This window comes from Budorcas taxicolor, chromosome 18 (genome assembly GCF_023091745.1).
Source record: "Budorcas taxicolor isolate Tak-1 chromosome 18, Takin1.1, whole genome shotgun sequence".
NCBI classification, from domain to species: domain Eukaryota; kingdom Metazoa; phylum Chordata; class Mammalia; order Artiodactyla; family Bovidae; genus Budorcas; species Budorcas taxicolor.
In genome coordinates, this window is record NC_068927.1 from 7241286 (window position 1) to 7259624 (window position 18339).

The following is an 18339-nucleotide window of genomic DNA, read 5'->3' on the forward strand; positions in this document are numbered from 1 at the left end:
TGGACTATAGCCTTCCAGGCTCCTCTGTCTATGGGATTACCCAGGCAAGAATTCTGGAGTGGGTTGCCATTTCCTTCTCCAGGGGATCTTCCTGACCCAGGGATCGAACCCACGTCTCCTGCAGTGGCAAGCAGATTCTTTACCACTGAGCCACCTGGGAAGCCAGGGGTGGTTACAGGTTCCGCCTCCTGACTCAGGGCCTGTGCCACTGCCTCCCACCTGCCCCTGACCTGCTCGCTGGCAGATTGCCGCATTCTCTGTGGGGCCTTGCTTTCCCCTCCTCATAAGTCCACACTGTCATTGGATTGATGAGTCACTTGTGGGAGCATCGGGCGTGGAGTACTTTGGGGACGCTTTTTCCTGTATTGATTTTTCTTTGTTAGGCTGAGCCCCAGAGAAGCAGAGACCTTGGCTAATTCATCTTTGTCTTAGCTCTGAGGCCCTGTTCCACACCTTACTAACATGGTGACCTTGGCACATTCCTTCATCTCTCTGATCCTCAGTTTCTTCATCAGTAAAAGTGGAGGTGACGGGAGTGCCCTTGCGGGATGGTTGAAAGGTTTGAATCACAAAGTGTTGGTGAAATGTAGTACCCGAGTACCTAGTAAAGATGTAGTGCGTTTCAGATCGTCACATCATGTTCGTCGTCAGCATCCTCCTCCTTTGCGAGTGTTAACCTTACTGCCATAGCATAAGCTCCGGAAAGGGAGGGGATGGATGGGTGGGTGGGCGAGGGTGAGGGAGGGAGGGAGGAAAGACAGGAAGGCGGGAAAGAAGTGCAGCCAGGAGTGGAAACTCACTGTTGCGCTGGTGACCTAAACTTTGATTTTAAGGCACCAGTTCTTAGCCGTTTGAAGGTCTTGCCTTGGTACCTCCTTGGGTGGTATGGAGGTTGTATGTTAGAACATCCTGGGAAACAAATTGTAAAGTAATTTTGTGTAATAGTTATTTCAGGTACAGAAAATACAGCTGCCCTTCTAACCAGGTGTGGGCTTGAGCCACATGGCCAAGCTGTTCTCAGACCCGTACAAGCAGGGACACAGGAAACTCGTGATGTTAAGGTTAATGTCTGGTGCCTCTCGGAGAACTCTTGGATTATGTGAGACTCAGAAAAAAAAACGTGTCACAGTGTCTGTGGTTGGTTTAAAATTGTATTTTCCAGCTTGGCTGGTGAATCCAGCTCGGTGTTCCTCCTGATACCTTCTGACCACGCCTGTTGGCACATTGGAACCCTCCTCTCACATAACTGACATGTTGGGAAGCTTTGTTTAAACCACACTGAAATTGCATTTTAATAACTGGGGACCGTCTTTCTCCCTTCTCCCTCCCACCCCCAGTAAATTGTTGAGAAGCTAGTTCTTGTCAGCCCAAAACCTTGAATATACGTTTGCAATACATCACCAGCGCTCCACTGTGGCGGCCACCTGAGAATCCCCGAGGAAGATTATATTTTTAGTTGATCCGCCTGTCACTGCACTGTGCTCTTAATATTGTGAGTCACTGGTTTTCTTCACTTTGTGAGAAAGCCCTCAATATCTCGTCATCCCGAAAAATACACACGGAGCCTCTCAATCAGCGGCGAGTTCTTCAGTCTCCCTTCTAGGCTTCAAATGTTGTTACCGTGCAGTCACCGACTCATAATCAAACAGGTATTTGAGCTGACATTAAGGAGTAGTTGATGACCAGAAACTGAACGGAGAAGAAGGTGGTCTCAGAGGTACCGGTAGTGGGTACAAGAAGTGCGAGTCCACCAATGGTAGCGGTTCGGGAGGTGGACCTTGGCAGAGTGTGTCTGGCTAAAAGCACAACAGTGCCTAGATGCCTCAGATCAGCAGACTCCCAAGAGCGTGCCCCTGTGTTCCCAGAATGGCTCTATGCGGGACGAGGTGGAGTCCAGCAATCCCCTGCATAGAGGTCAGAGTATTTAACCAGTCTTAAATTCTCATATGCTAGGTTGCTTCTGTATGTTATCGCTGTTGGAACTCTGAAGCTTGCCTGCATGAGCTTCTTTTGGGATCTCTTGTTTTCTGAAGATCAGTTCTTGGAAGAGCAGCACCCGGGTCAAAGCGCATGAGTATCTTTGAATACCACTGGTCTGTGACATCAGGTTACCCTCCAGAAAAGTGACGTGTAATTCTCATCTCTTGGTCAGACTGTAGGCAACGCCGTTAAGACCCAAAGTATTATTTGTAAAGCTTGCATCTATTTAATTGCAGTCAAAATGTTTTAAAATGTATAATATCTCTATTAGTCAGGGAAGTTCTTTTTTCAGTTGCTTTGTCCTGTCATCTGAGCCCATCACAGCCACGGAGAGGAGAATCCACTTCTTGGTGGGTGATTGGCGTGGAAGCGTTGTGTTGTTCTGAGTAGCTGAGTAGTGGGTGGGGGCTGAGCACTGGACTGGGGGTCAGGCGGGCCCCACCTTTGCCTGGCCATCACTTCCTGGGTCAGTCTGTGTCTTGAGTGGTGGGGCCCTAGGCTTCTCTCTGAGTAGCTGAGCAGTGTGCGGGGGCTGAGCACTGGACTGGGGGTCAGGCGGGCCCCGCCTTTGCCTGGCCATCACTTCCTGAGTCAGTCTGTGTCTTGAGTGGTGGGGCCCTAGGCTCCTCTCAGGTCTTTTCAGTAGCAGAACCACTGCTGCAGCCCGTGACTCTCCTAGTCTTTCTGGAACTTTTGTTACTCTGTTCTGATGCAGGAAGCAGGACCTGTGTGGTGCCTCCTCCCCCGTATAGGGGAAGACTTCACATTAATCTTAGCCAAGACCTCCCTATGACCTTTAAAGACCTGGGCACCAAAGAGATTTCAGTCCTGGGCTCCTCAGGCCCATCTGCGCCCAGGTGTCTCAGACCAAGCTGACGTTCCTTTCCCCTCACCCTGTGGGCAGGTTTTCCAAGCTCAGAGGCGTTCTGTATCAGGTCCACTTCTGATTCCTTTAGAGCTCGTCCTCCCCTGTCCTGTTGGAAGCATGGACTTGCTATTCAGTAGCCCCCGGGCCAGCCAGTGGCTTCCTGTCTTGCCTTTCACGGGGCATAGTTCTTGATGCAGTCACATTGGCCTTCTGTTTCGTTTTAACGTACTGCAGTCCACGGGGTCACAAAGAGTTGGACACGACTGAGCGACTGAACTCAACTCAGCTGTCTTTATGATTTTTTTTTTTTAGGCAGATGTTAAAGCTACTTCTTATTGCTATTTTGTGGGTATTTCTCTTGGTATTCTATATAAATGTTATTTTATACAAGTTCTGTGGCCACCAAGATGGGGCATGCCTCTTGTAGAATATTAGGGGAAAAGAAGGATGAGCATAAAAAGAACATGAAAATGGTACGTTTTCCTGGCCCTCCATTAGTTTGTCTTTATTTCTTGAAATATTTTTCCCCGGGAGATTTTCAAGTACACACAAAAAGAGAAGAGGTAAGATGGACCTTCCCAAGTCTTTCACCATCTTCTGTAAATAATCAGCATACGGTTAGTTTTGTCAGTCTATAGCCCCTTCTTCCCACATTAGTTTGATGCAAATCTGAGATGACATAAACATCCATGAATACGCTGTGACTACCCCTCTATTATCACTGCGGTCCGTATTTTAGAATATTACCTTCTGGGTTTTGTCTTTTTTTTTACTTCCAATAGAATTATAGGCATTCTATATGAGAAACATTAAACATGCATGTGTATAAATCTATATTTTAAATATTTTTGAAAAAATGTCTCATTCCCCAAGGTTTTCCATGGTCATTTAGTGGAAATAGTAAATTAGCAAAATAATACCTTAGGTTAGAGAAAGTATAGTGAATAATATGTCAAGGAATGAAACAGATTTTTTAAAAATTTCCACCTAATCTTTTAACAAATGGCTAAAATTCACATGGTGAGAGATAAATTCAACTTGACATGGTAAAATTCTAATAATAGGCTGAAATAATGTCACAGACTAAAACCACATAGCTTTGTGTAACCTAGCAATTGTCTGAAAAAAAAAAAAACGCACCCTTATTTTCTCTGGACTGACTCTGTCTAGCTTGAGTCCCAGTTTCCATCCATGAGGGACTTGTAGGAAAGAGGTGGACGGGCTGGGGTCTGTGAACCACAGCTGCCCCTATTGGGGGAGGAGGGAGAAGCCAAAGGTCACTTAAGTCACCCTGAGAACGTAGAGCAGTCTTCTCAGAGCTCAGGGAGCTGGCTTTATTTTTAATTTTGTTTAATTTACACACTTCACCCTGCTTTGAAGTATACAGGTCAGTGGTTTTCAGTATATTCCCATTCGAAAAGAAACCTCATCCCCGGACCGTTGAACGTCATTCCCCTTCCTTCCTCCCGCCCGACCCCCTCCAGCCTTTGACGGCCACTCCTCTGCCCATCTCTCCCACTTGGCCTGTTCTGCAGATTTCATATGAAGGAATCCCAGTGTGTTGTGTTCCATGACTGGCTTCTTCCAGTCAGTATTGATCAGTCTTGCGTCTTCACGGCTGAGTAGTACTCCACCATATGGGTAGACCACACTCCGTTCATCGGTGGATGGTTGTTTGGGTTACGCCCACTTTCTGGCTGCTGTCAGTGATGTTACTGTGAACCTTATTCTTCATTCTGAACCCCCCGCCCCCCAGGAAGATCCTGTGATACTCGGAGGCTAAAGGTGTCCGAAGGTAGACTGGCGGGGACAGTGAGACCTCTCTTTGGGGAAGAGAATTCCTCCCAAGACCCTTTCTGAGCCCCTCTTGAATGCGTGTCCCCTGGGACATGCCCAGTGGTCTGGTAATCACTAAGGAAGCAGGTCTCCTGGGGAGAAGTTTCCTAGAGCACACCTTCATGGCCAACAAGAGGCTGAGTGACCCTTGCCTGGTTTAAGAAGAGGGCGTTAGCACAGAGTGACAGGCCGAATCCAACTTGGGCTCAATTATTTCGTAAAGCTCTTTGTTGATTTGACCTCCCGCGACCCAGGGAATAATTCTAACCAATCAGAGCTGGCTCCCCTTTGGCACCAGAGTCCACTTGCTTTACAGCCGATGACAGAGGGGGCCACACAGCTACCCCGTCTGAATTAATCCTCGACTCTGGGCTGCTGGTGCTGTTCCCTGGCAAGGTTGTATTTCTTCATTAGCTGCTCCCAGGGCCCAGGGAGTCCCAGAGGGTGTCAGAGTACATTAATTTTTATCATAACATGGAATCTTTCAGGTCTGAATGGCAGCACACGGCTGTCAGGGGCTTTCTGCATTCTGTTACAGCTCCATATATCTCTAGGCAAAACAGAGGAGAGAGCCCTCATTGGCATGGAGATGTACAAAATGCATGAGGCGTTTTCATTGTTTGAGTGACTTGACCGCGTGCTGCAGCACACTCCCCAGGTAATTTTTTCTTTTTTTCCTTTTGTCCATGTAAGCCCACCTCTGCCACCCCATATCACTTCCTTCCTGCACTGTAACTGCAGAAGGTATTTTTAAAATAAGCTGTCTGCATAATGGTAATGAAATCATCACCTGGTACCTGGAGCTCTTCTATAAATACATAAGAGATGAATATTCCCATGATTTTTTTTTTTTATCAGCAGAATATATGCCTCCACAATATTGTAGAAGTCTGTAAATAATGACTTTGTAATGCTCAATATGGCATTCATGTCCATAAAACATAATTTAAATTTGAAGGAATGCTAATGCATTTCCAGAAAGGCTAGTTACTTCTGTGTTGCCTTTATTTTCCCCACTTAACAGCTGAGTAGAATTCTTAGAGGGATGTATCTGACTTGGAGAGGAAGCCCAGTGGTTAGTTTACTAGTGAACGTGAAAGTCGCTCAGTTGTGTTCAGCTGTTTGTGGCCCCATGGACTGTACTGTCCATGGAATTAATTCTCCAGGCCCGAATACTAGAGCCGGTAAGCCTTTCCCTTCTCCTGGGGATCTTTTCAACCCAAGGATCGAACCCAGGTCCTCCGTATTGCAGGCTGATTCTTTACCGGCTGAGCTACCAAAGAGGTGCTGTCAACAAATGCCAGGACCCCCTCTGTATGAGCAGACGCTGTGTGCTGTGGCGGTAAGGACCCTCCCACAGAGAAGGCGTAGAGGAGACAGTGTTCTCAGCTGTAAGAGTCAGTCAGTCCTCCACTGGCATAACATGTGACTTACTGCCGGCTCTTATCCTTCCCTCAGTTTCCTGGATAGTTCTGATTTCCTAGGGACAGGTGTCATTTAATAACCCCCACTGCTGGGCAGCCTTGTTGCATGTGAGCTCTGTGAGCTACAGAGCAGAGTTTACTGAAATTCACGTTGCACTGCTTATATGGGAGATTGTTGTTGTTCGGTCACTCAGTCGTGTCCGACTCTCTGCGACCCTGGGGACCGGAGCACGCCAGGCCTCCCTGTCCCTCTCCATCCACTGGAGCTCGCTCAGACTCGTGTCCACTGAGTCGGTGATGGCCGTATCTCAGATGGACAATCCTGTGTTTATCTTAACACATAACAAAGTTTAAAAGCCCAAACCAGAGAAGCAACTGACTTAGCTGGTATTTTTGCAATGTATAAGCCTGAGAAATACAGATGAGTTGGTTTACAGTGTATTAAAAAAATAGTACATGCAAGTGTTCCATAAATTGGAGAAGAATTAGGAAAGTGGCGCATAAATGATTGTGTCGTGGATTATGCTGATAAAGAGACTCTTTGGGTTTGAAAAAAAAGACACAGTACTGACTACATGCATTCAGTGCTTTAAAAACCAAGTGACAGTGAGCTTAATACGTGTGAGCAAAGGTGCAGAGAGCTCTCACGGTGATACCTACTTTTGAAGGATTCTGCAATTCAGGAACCTTCCGGTATGTCAGGCATGGTACTGAGTGTTGCAATACAGGGGTGATCAGATGCCGGCTCAGCCCTTCAGGAGTTTCTAGTCTGTGTGGTGACTTTTTCCATGTTGTGTATGAGAAACTATGGGTCATATAGGGAAACGACCTCAAAATAATGCCTCCCCTTAAAGACTTCAATATAAAAATAGGACGGCATAAACTCCTAGAAGAGGCCATAGGCAAAACATTCTCTGGTATAAATTGTAGCAGTGTTTTCTTAGGTCAGTTTCCCAGGGCAATAGAGAGAAAAGTAGAAATAAACAAATTGAATTAAGTGCCATTCTGCTAAGTCACTTCAGTCGTGTCCGACTCTGTGCGACCCCATAGATGGCAGCCCACCAGGCTTCCTGGAATTCTCCAGGCAAGAACACTGGAGTGGGTTGCCATTGCCTTCTCCAACACATGAAAAGTGCAAAGTGAAAGTGAAGTCGCTCAGTCATGTCCGACTCTTAGCGACCCCATGGACTGCAGCCCACCAGGCTCCTCCATCCATGGGATTTTCTAGGTAAGAGTACTTGGTGGCATAATTATCCAATTGATGCTTTTTTTTTTTTTCTAGAAAGCCCTCTCTGAAGAGACTGTGGGGCTTCCCCTATGGCTCAAGAGTAAAGAATCCGCCTGCAATGCAGGAAACACAGAAGGTTCTGTCCCTGGATTGGGAGGGGATCCCCTGGAGAAGGAAATGGAAACCCACTCCAGTACTCTTGCCTAGGAAATCCCACAGACAGAGGAACCTGATGGTGTATAGTCCATGGGGTCGCAGAGAGTCAGACGCAGCTGAGCAGAGCAGTGTGTGTATCTCTGTTGTACATCTCTCCCCCCACTTCAGAATCAGTGAGGGTGAAAGTGTGCTCCTGGGATTGTATGGGCGAAGATGGGAAAATACATTCAAGATGATGAAAAGGAGGCAGAAACTTAAGGAAGCAACAAAAACACGAGTGTTGCCATTTCCTGTTAAGTGTGTGTGCTGATGTTCTGGAATTCACTGTAAGAAGTTGTAAATGGTGCATAAAATGAAAAATTCCTGGTGATCCCTGGGGAAGCATCCTGCCACCCACCGGCTCTTTTCCTGCTGATTGGTTCAGATTATTTCCTCTTTTCCAACTTAAAAAAGTGTGGCTCGGTTATCTTGACAGCAGAATCCACTCTGGGTTAATTATTTTAATATTTGATGATGTCCTTCACTGTCTTGAAGCATGCAAGTCCTTTAACATTTAGCAGCACAGCAGCTAGATGGTCACTGACTACCTGAGCTGATGCTGAGTTCATATGTTTATATTTCTCTTATTTTACTTACTTTATTTCCATTCATATTTATTCTGGGTCTTGTCTCCCAGAGATATTGAGTAAGGGCATAGGAAACGATATATAGGTATTTTCTAAACGTAGAGACAACTGTACAGATATTTCATGTCTCTACATTATTGTTGGATGTTACATCCCCAAAGTGTAGCCCAAGGTCCAGAAAACAGGCAGCTGAAAAAAAAAAAAATAGCCTGTTTCAGGTACCCTCTTTCTCATGGCTGGTGCTGGGCATTTTACGTTTTTTTCTAATTCTCACAGCTATCAAGCAAGGTAAGTATTATTTTTTAAAAGTGAAGTTGCTCAGTTATATCCAACTCTTTGCAACCCCATGGACTGTAGCATACCAGGCTCCTCTGTCCATGGGATTTTCCAGGCAAGGGTACTGGAGTTAGTTGCCATTTCCTTCTCCAGAGGATCTTCCCGACTCAGGGATCGAACTCAGGTCTCCCATATTGCAGGCAGATGCTTTAGCGTCTGAGCCACCAGGGAAGCCTTTATTTTTTAAAGAAATATTGTTTATTTGGTTGTACCGGGTCTTAGTTGTACCATGTGGGGTATTTCATTACAATATACAGGCTAGTTGCAGCGTGTGGGATCTGGTTCCCTGACCAGGGATTGAACCCGTGCCCCCAGCGTTTGGAGTGGGGCGTCGTAGCCATTGGACCACCAGCGAAGTCCTTATCATTTCCTTTTATTTCCTCGTGCATTTGAGAAGCTGATGATATATATATATTTTCTAGTGCATTCCAGTAAATAAACATTTTTAAGAGTTTGCTATGTTCCACCTGAAATCATTCTGAATTTTACTAGGGGCACGAACGCTGCAGTTTGGGCAGTTGAGGTCTTGGCGGGTCTCTTGGTGAAGACGGAGGCACCTTCCCTGGGTTGGTGTAGTTGCACAGAGAACTGCTGTGGTCACTTTTATGCTGCCATCCAAAATAAACCGGCCCTTGTTTCTGAAGCAAGTATCCACCTTGGAATTCTATAGTAATTTCTTTTTTCCTCTTCCTTTTCTGGAAGAAAAGGACAGCTGAACACCAGGTCAAACTGATCAACGGTTACTTTTGGGATTTTGCATCCTCAGGCCCTCTCTCTTGAATTTCAGAGTATTTCCAAATAGTATGAATTCCTGCAGCTCACTGGAGAGATGCCCCAGATGGTGTGCCCTTCTGTTTCAAGGAGGAACTGAAAAGAATTTCCCTTTACATAACGTTCCACTTAGCTCATTCTTCTGCTGTGTCTGAACTGGAGTCCCCCAAAGGCACGGTTGTGTTAACATTCTACGGGGTGTTTATTTAACCTGTGAGAGTCTGCCTCATTTTGGGGGCACGTGTTACAATTCAATTTACAAATCTTCACTGTAACTCAGCCCCGTGATGGCTTCTCTCAGGTTCTTTTCATTTTATTTTTATTTATTTATTATTATTTTTTAGAGGGCTTACTTCTCTCTCTCAGGCAGTGCCCTCTGATTCTCTGGGTCTTATCTCTCTTTCTGTTCCCTTTCAGGCTTCTCCAAATTTGATTTCTAACCTGGTCCTGTTCTTGTTGTTGTTCTGGCATCTTTGATATCTTAGTTCCCTGACCAGAGATCAAACCCAGGCCACCTGTAGTGGAAGTTAGGGCCTCAGCCACTGGACTGCTGCTGGGGTCTCAGGCTCTTCTTAAACGCCCTTCTCATTTCTCAGATTTGGAATTATGTTATCTGAGTCTTAGGTTTCTTGAGACAAAACCGGTTGGGTCTTGTCTCCAAAGTGTAAGTAACTCTCCTTATTAATCAACTAGAGCAAACCCACTTTCCCGTGCTTTCTTCTGCCATCTCTGATGTCATAATCTGTTGTAAAGTGTGGGTGCGTCATGGCTTGTAGACAAAATGGCTTTGGAGAAATGGCATTGATTCAGACGTATGCATTCTGGTGTGTACACCAGGCTTCCTTCTTACCGCATTGCAAGACCCTGAGAACAGAGACCTCCTGGTTGTTGACAGTTGTCTCCAGGAAGAGATAACAGTTGTCCTTACCAATTGTGGCCTCTGGTGGAAAATGTTATGCAATGCAGGAATGGACAAGGCCCAGGCAGAACTGTAGGCCAGGCTTCCTGGGGGATGCTGCCCCTCGGAAGCTGATGTTCCATGTTCTGTGAAATGCCTGGGCTTGGTTTGTTGCCAGTTACTCGTGAGCCTTCCCAAGAGTCGGCACTGTTGAGCCTGGCAGTGGGTGTTCATGGAGGATGCTGATGGGTTCTTGGCCCCCAGTGGTCAGTATGCTTGGGAGCTTGGTTCCTGGGAAGGGCCATGAAGCCCAGGGCCCTTGGGAAGCAAGTGTGCTTGACTTCCGTTAAGCTCACTGGTTTTCTGGTCGTCGCCTCCCAGGTGCTCGGCGCTCTGCAAATGGCCCCAGAGATCCAGAGATAGCTGGGGCCCGAGTGTGCAGCTGGTGTGCACAGGCCACTCACCCCAGGGGTGTGGGCAGAGCCGTGAGGAACACGCAGCACGCTGTGGTTTTCCTCCGCTGTACTGTTTCGGTGTATTTTAGGGAGGCTAAAATTCACCCTTTTTGTTGTGTGGTTCAGTGAATACACACACACACACACACAAACACACACACAGTCATGGAGTCACACAGTCAGGATATGGAGCAGTTCATTTACCCTCTCAATTGTCCCTGTGTCCCTGTGAAGTAATTCTCACCCCTTAGCACCCAGCCCGTGGCAACCATTGAATTTTTTAATTTTTTTTCTGTCCCTAGAGTTTTGCATTTTCTGGAATGTTATTTAAATTGAAGCATTCCATATTTAGCTCTTTGAGTCTAGCCTCTCTCACGTAGCATAATGCATGTATTAGTTATCTGTCGCTCTTAAATTACCCCAAAACTTAGTGACTCCAAACAGCAAATGTTTATTACCACACTCTATTAGCTTTCTCTTGCTATTGTAATAAATTACCACAAACATATTGGCTGAACAGAAAGCATATCCGGTTGCAGTAATGTATATTCCCACCAACTTTATACAACGTAATGAAAATAGAATAATACTATAAAAATCTTCTAATTCTGAAGGTAGAAAATATCTCCTTTAAATTTTTGCTACTGGTAGAGTTTAACACATTATGTCTCATACTGGTTATCGGTAATCTAGTTTTATGCATTTTTAAAATGTCTTCATCAGTTTCTCGGATTGACTCTTAGAATGTGTTTCATTTGGCCCCAGTATTCATGATGGGTCAAGTAAGAGAGAAGTCGAAGCTATTAGGGCTTCCCTGGTAGCTCACAGTAAGACAGTCCACCTACAGTGCTGGAGATGTGGTTCAAGCCCTGGCTTGGATGAAGAAGTGGCAACCCCCTCCAGTATTCTTGCCTGAAAAATCCCGCATGCAAAGGAGCGTGCTAGGCTGTAGTCCATGGGGTCACAAAACAGTCGGACATGACTTAGTGACTAAACAAAAACAAAGCAAAAAAGCCAAAGGTGTTGGCAAGACTCGGTGTGGGCTTTTACGGTAACTGGAGCTAAAGGCGACAGAGGCAGAAACAAGGAGTAACAGAGGTTGTCTGAGCTCGAGGTCCCTGGAGATCAGACTCGGGACAGGGGTGTTTGCTCACATGGTTTATTGGGGAATGAGAAGGAGAATGAAGGAAACAGGTTATATATAGGTGGAGACTGACCCAAAGGGAGCTCTGGAGAATGGATCCCAGAATTGGTCGTCTTTGTTAGGAGGACATCTGGGTGTGGAACATGACTTTCCAGGTGTGAGGGCACCCATCCCTCTGGGGTGATTTTCTGAACAAGTCAGTGCTTTTGGCTGCTGGCAGTGGGTACAGCGGGGCCCATAAACGAGCTCTAGACAGACTATCACACTTCCGCTCCGTTGGCAAGGGAGAGGATTGGACAAATACTAATAGTAGCCGAAGGCTCTAGAGTTACTGGCTTCTCCTCGTTCTCATCGTCAGGTGACTGGCTGGAGAGCATCGCCCTCTGCGGAAGTATGGAAGTCAGGGAAGCGGGGAGGACTTGAGAGGAGACGCAGAGCTGAGGGCTAGGGTGGGTGGAGGTGAGGCTCCGGGGCTCGGGAGGGGTGGCGGCCTGGTGCTGTCGGCGTGAGGCTCACCTTCCCAGAGGTGTTCTTTGGAGTCCCAGCCTGTGTGAAATTGCTGTCAGGACGAGAGTTTAGACTGAATCAAAGGCGGTTGGAGGTGGAACTCTGGTTGAAGAGGAAGGTCTGGAGGAGGCAGAAGGTGAGGCAGCGGTGGCATGAGGATGAGGTCCGAGGATACACTGTGTCTTAGAATCTGAGGTGGCCAAGAGGGCCAGAACCAGGGAGGAGCCGGGGCCCTTGCAACAGAGACATCCAGTTTCAACAGAGGGGAGGTCGCTGGGTGTCGGGATCCAGAAGCCATTGCTCCCCAGGCCTCTTTGAGAGATTCTGGGCAGTGGTGGGGCAGAAATCAGTCACCTTGGTGATGAGAGATTCAGACGAGGGAGGAGATTCTGAATGGAGACAAATATTTCAAAACCGTGGTCTCTAAATGGGAAGAGAGAGGCTTCGTGCAACTTGAAAAAGCCCCAATGTCAACTAGACATTTCTTTCTCTCTCCAGCCTTCTCTCTTCCATCTGACTTCCTTTCATTCATTTTCTTAGCCATTTTCTTTCCTGATTTTTCTCCTAATTGTTGGTCTGAGCAATCTATTTAGCCTGATGGGCAGCAAGAATGAGTCAATAGAGAGATTGAAGAGGCCAGAAAGACAGGGGATCCTCAGTGAATAACATGCTCGAGGGCTGCACACCTGCAATTAAATAATGTTTAATGTCACTGATTCGTAGGAGGAGAGCAGGAAGAAAATGTGGAGATCAGCTGTCTAAAGCCACTGGGCTCCGACTCCTTTCTGTTTATTGTCAGCATTCACTGCTCCTTCCAGTAGGAAGTCTCGCTTAGGGCTACTCTGGCTAGAAGCCTTGGTCCATGGCCATTCCCATTGATGACAAGCAGCCATGCCCACTGGCACATCTCTGAAACTCCAGCCTGTTTACCACAGGGCAGTACTTCCGTGGTCCAAGGCACGTATTGTCCCTAGAGGATGGGATTGTCACTTTACCAACAGCATGCTCGGAGAACGCCCAGAGAAATGGAGGCGCTTTCCCCATGGGCGTACCCTAACTGTGGACAACAGCCAGCACCCCCTGCGTTGGGAGTTCCAGTTCTGTACACACAGAGGAGAGCCCTTCAGGCTCTCACCCACCCCTTACAGACTGGAGCCCATCAAAGAAGGCGGGAAAAATCAGTCCTTAAAAATGCTGACTAATGGCATCAACTCTGGAATTGGAATGATACTATTTTTGTTTTCATTCTGTCTTTCTAGTTTGAACTTTCCTTTTGATAGTCTGTAAATATTCATCATCTCAGAACCTTTTGAATCGCAGTGGCTTTTAGTCAAAACTGAGCAAAATGTGCCATTTGAATAATAAAAACCTCATTAAAGTGAGGTGAAAGGAATTCTCCTTTTGTACAAGCCAATTAAGTGTCTTTACAACTAAAAAAGAATTCTAGCACTTTATAGTTTCATATTCCATAAGCCTGTTTTTAATTAATAGAGGGGACAAGCTTTAGGTACACAGTATGTATTTTGCCTCTGGTGTCGTGCAATTAACATTAATGAAGCGTATTTTAAATTTGGTGAAAGAGCAAAGGGTTTCTCAGGTTCTCTGTGGGCCCCCTGTGTCCAGACTGAGGTCTTAGGTAGCAAGTTTCTTTGCTTGATGCTGTGTGCTTTTGCTTGAGCCAATGTGCAGGCATGGATAGAGGTAACTACAGGAGGTGTTGTTATTGAGAAATGTTCTGCCAGCACTCCAAATGCCCAGCCTGTCTTAAAGATAAGGAAACTCTGAAGAAAAAAACAAACAACCAACCAACCGTGAGAGTTTTATTTTTTCTTGTGGCTAAAGCAGAAGGGTCTAGAGACAAAGGGAGTGATGACCGTTGAACCTGGCATCTGCCTTGCAAGATCCTGGGTATTTGCCCGTCACATCTTTGGGTGGGGTGTGTGCCACTGTTCTCATTCAGCACACAAGTGCAGTGACTTGACTGAGCTAGAGTTTCTCACAGCACTTCCCTGTAGCCGTTCTAGGGAGCTTATCTAATAAAGAAAGTATTGCGTAGTATTCTTGAAGTCAGATGGTTTTTTTAAATTTCGTCTTGTTATATGTTATATTTCATTCTCGCTCACTCATGTGCATCTTTATTTATTTTACCTGTTTCTGATACTTCATCTGGCCATAGGAAATCTGCTTCTAATCACGTTTTTCCTGACCATAAATGGAGATAATAACACATGTCATCTAAGGTTCTTATGTACAGAAAGCTCTTAGTAAGTGCTTTACCCATATGTAACATTCAAAAAAAAAAAAAAAAACAGCAACTCTGAAAAAGTAGACCAAATATTTGAGATGCAGCCTGAAAGGAGCACATATTTAAATCATATATTCACTTCTCCCTTTCACCCTTTCTCCCAAGATTTTTTCTAGTGTACATGGCTTTATTTAAAAGCGTGGGTTATCCTGGCTACAGATGAGGAAGTTCTACTTTGAGTTGAAATGGATGTGCTGAATGTTGTAGGTAGAACAGATGCCTCAAAGCATTTTTGCCCACCTCTTCAAAGAGTAATTGGGCTTCCCTGGTGGCTCAGCTGGTAAAGAATCCACCTGCAATGCAGGAGACCTGGGTTTGATCCCTGGGTTGGGAAGTTGCCCTGGAGAAGGGAACGGCTACCCACACCAGTATCCTGGCCTGGAGAATTCCGTGGTGTGTATAGTCCATGGGGTCGCCAAGAGTTGGATATGAATGAGCGACTTTGACTTTTACTTAAGAGCAATTGGGCTGTTGAGGGGCTGTGAATGGACAACTGTAGTGGGCATCATATGGGAAAAACAGATGATTTCCTATCAAACACCTATGATCTCAACCATATCACCACATTGAGATTTTCTGTAGGTGATAAGTTGGAAATAGATCAGACAACAGAGAAAAATAAACAATTTCCCTATGAGATGTCCATAGCTCAGTGATAATAAGGTTTGCATGAAGACCTTTTTTTAAGAAAAGATCTGAACGATTATAAATGTACGCATGGAGTAGAAGACAGTATTGCTGAGACGTACATGATCCCTAAAGTCACCTACTAGTATAACGCAAATTCTGCCAACATTGCAGCTGAAACTTTTGTGGAAGTTGAAAAGCCAATCCTAAACCTTTATACATGCCTGTAAAGGACCCTGAATAGCCAGTGCAAGCTTCAAAAAGAATAAAGTTGGAGGCCTCCTATTTCCCACTCTTAAAATTTACTGCAGAGCTCCAGTAATGAAGACTGTGTGGTCCTAGCATAAGCATACAGATAATAGGATCGAGTCAAGAGTCTGTAAATACACTCTTACAGCCGGTCAGTTGGTTATCAGCAAGAATGCCAAGACAGTTCAGTGGGGAAAGAATAGTCTTGTCAACAAATGATCTTAGAACAATTGGATGTTCACATGCCACAGAATGAAGTGAGATTGCTCATGTTCACTATTTATACAAATTAGCTCAAATGGGTCATCGACCTAAATGTAAGAGCTAAAACTGTATAAACCACTTAGAAGAAAGATAGTATATTTTTGTGATGTTGGGTTAGGCAGTGGTTTCTTAGAAATAAGCCCAAAAGCACAGGTGACCCCCCCAAATATATATATATATATAAATTGTGTTTCATCAAAATTTAAAACTTTTGTGTTGTCAGTGATACCATCAGGAAAGTGAAAAGACCACATAGAGAATGAGACAGAAATTTTGCAAATTGTCTGATAACAGACTCTTATCCAAAATATAGAAAGAACTTTTATAAATCAATAAGATAATTACCTCCATTAAAAATTGGCTCAGCACCTAAATAGACAATAGATGTTTCTCCAAAAGTATAAATTGCCAATAAATACATAAAAACATGTTCAGCATCATCAGCCTTTAGAGAAATGCAAATAAAAATACACTGAGGCACCACTTTATACTCACTGAGGTGGCTATAAAAAAAATAGATAATGACACATATTGGCAAGAATGTGGAGAAACTGGGATCACAATGTATTGCAGGTAGAAATGTAAAACGGTGCAGCCACTCTTTGGAAAACAATCCCACGATCCCTCAAGAAGTTAAGCATAGAATTAACCGTATGACCCGGCAGTTCCGTGTCTACACATATACTCAAGAGAAATGAAAAACATATATTTCCACAATAGCTTGTAAATGACTGTTCATAGCAGTAATATTCAAAGTAGCAAAAAAATGGAAAAAACTGGAATGTCCATCAGCTGGCAGATAGTTCAGTGAAAGTGTGATATATCCATGCAGTATAGGTTTTGGCCATAGAAAGTAATGAAGAGCTGATAACCTGCGACAACATGGATGAAGCTTGGAAATGTTATGTGTAATGAGGAACGTCAGCCACAGAAGACCACGCACTGTGTGATTCCATTTATATGAAACTCCCAGAACAGACAGATCTATCAGATAGCAAGCAGATTAATGGTGTCTTGGGGGTGGGAGTGGTTAGTGACTATTAATGGATATGGGGTTGCTTTTTGGGGATATGAAACCGTTGTAAAATTAACATGTGATGATGCTTGCACAAATTGTGAATATATTAAAAACCATTGAGTTGCACACTTTCAGAAGGGTAAATTGTATGCCTTGTGAATTGAATTGCATCTCAGTAATTTTTTAAAGAAATCCATGCATATTAAGAAAGTTTGGACAATAACAAAAACCATAAAAATAGGAGGTAAGCAGTCTAATGATATCCTACACATGCAGAGCTGACATTTTTCTGTACTTCCTGTTTTGCTGTCTGAATGTATGAAAATCTTTTTTTATGATGGGGGAGGGAGGGATGTGCATCAGACATATAACATTAATTTCCTTCTTTTTCAGTTGACTTGAGAAGTTTGGGAATCTCTGACTTAATCATTGCTGATTAATCTCTGCTGTTGAATTTTAAGTTGTTTCTAGTTCATACACAATTTAATAATTCTACCTCATATAATTATTACTCACCCTTGAGGATGAATCTTGGAAACTGTACTAGTTTGCTGCTGCTGCTGCTACTAAGTCACTTCAGTCGTGTCTGACTCTGTGCAACCCCATAGACGGCAGCCCACCAGGCTCCGCCGTCCCTGGGATTCTCCAGGCAAGAACACTGGAGTGGGCTGCCATTTCCTTCTCCAATGCAGGAAAGTGAAAAGTGAAAGGGAAGTCACCCAGTCGTGTCCGACTCCTAGCGACCCCATAGACTGCAGCCCACCAGGCTCCTCCGTCCATGGGATTTTCCAGGCAAGAGGACTGGAGTGGCTTTCCATCGCCTTCTCCTAGGGCTGCTGAAACAAATTACTGTACACTTGGTGGCTTACGGAAAAGCAGGAATTCAATTTGTCCCAGTTCTGGGAGCCTAAACTCTGAAACCGAGGTGCATGCGGGGTTGGTCCCTCCTGCCCTCTCTGGGGGAGGGTCCCGCCCACGCCCCCCACTGGCTTCTGTGCCGGTGGGCACTCATCCACCCCCTTGCTTTGCAGATGCATCCTTCTGGCCTCTGTCTTCAGAGTCTCCTCTGTGTGCCTTCTGCCCCTCTCTTCTCTTGTAAGAACACTTGTCAACAGCATTTAGTTTTTCCCTATTCCTGAGTGATCTCATCTCAAGATCCTGAACTTAATTAACATTTGTAAAGACCCTTTTCTCCAGTAAGGTCCCATTCGCAGGTTCCTCGTGAACCTATCTTTTGGGTCCACCATTTAATCCAGTACAGGGGCAGTGGCATATGGAGTGGGTAGGGGGTGGCTGTGGGGACCGTCTGCCCGTGTGTGGGCAGAACGGGGGACAGAGTGAAGTAGGTCAGAAACAGCAAGGCAAATATTGTTTATTAACGATGGAATCTAGAAAGATGGTACTGATGAATCGATCTGCAGGGCATAGAGCACAGACTATGGACACAGCAGGGAAGGAGACGGTGGGACAAACTGAGAGAGTAGCACTGAAGCATGTTCCTCCCCACGTGTGAACTGGATGGTTAATGGGAAGTTGCTGTGAAATGCCTGGAGCTCAGCCTTGTGCTCTGTGGGATGAGGTGGGAGCGAGGGGCCATGCGCATAACCTGTGGCTGATTCACGTTGATGTATGGCAGGAACCAGTACA

General features: G+C 45.3%; 1 protein-coding gene across 4 annotated transcripts in view; it reads left to right on the forward strand.

Annotated features, from left to right (window-relative positions):
* Window positions 1-18339, forward strand: part of WWOX (WW domain containing oxidoreductase) — a 915589-nt gene that overhangs the window by 240220 nt on the left and 657030 nt on the right. The gene's annotated exons all lie outside the window — the stretch shown is intronic.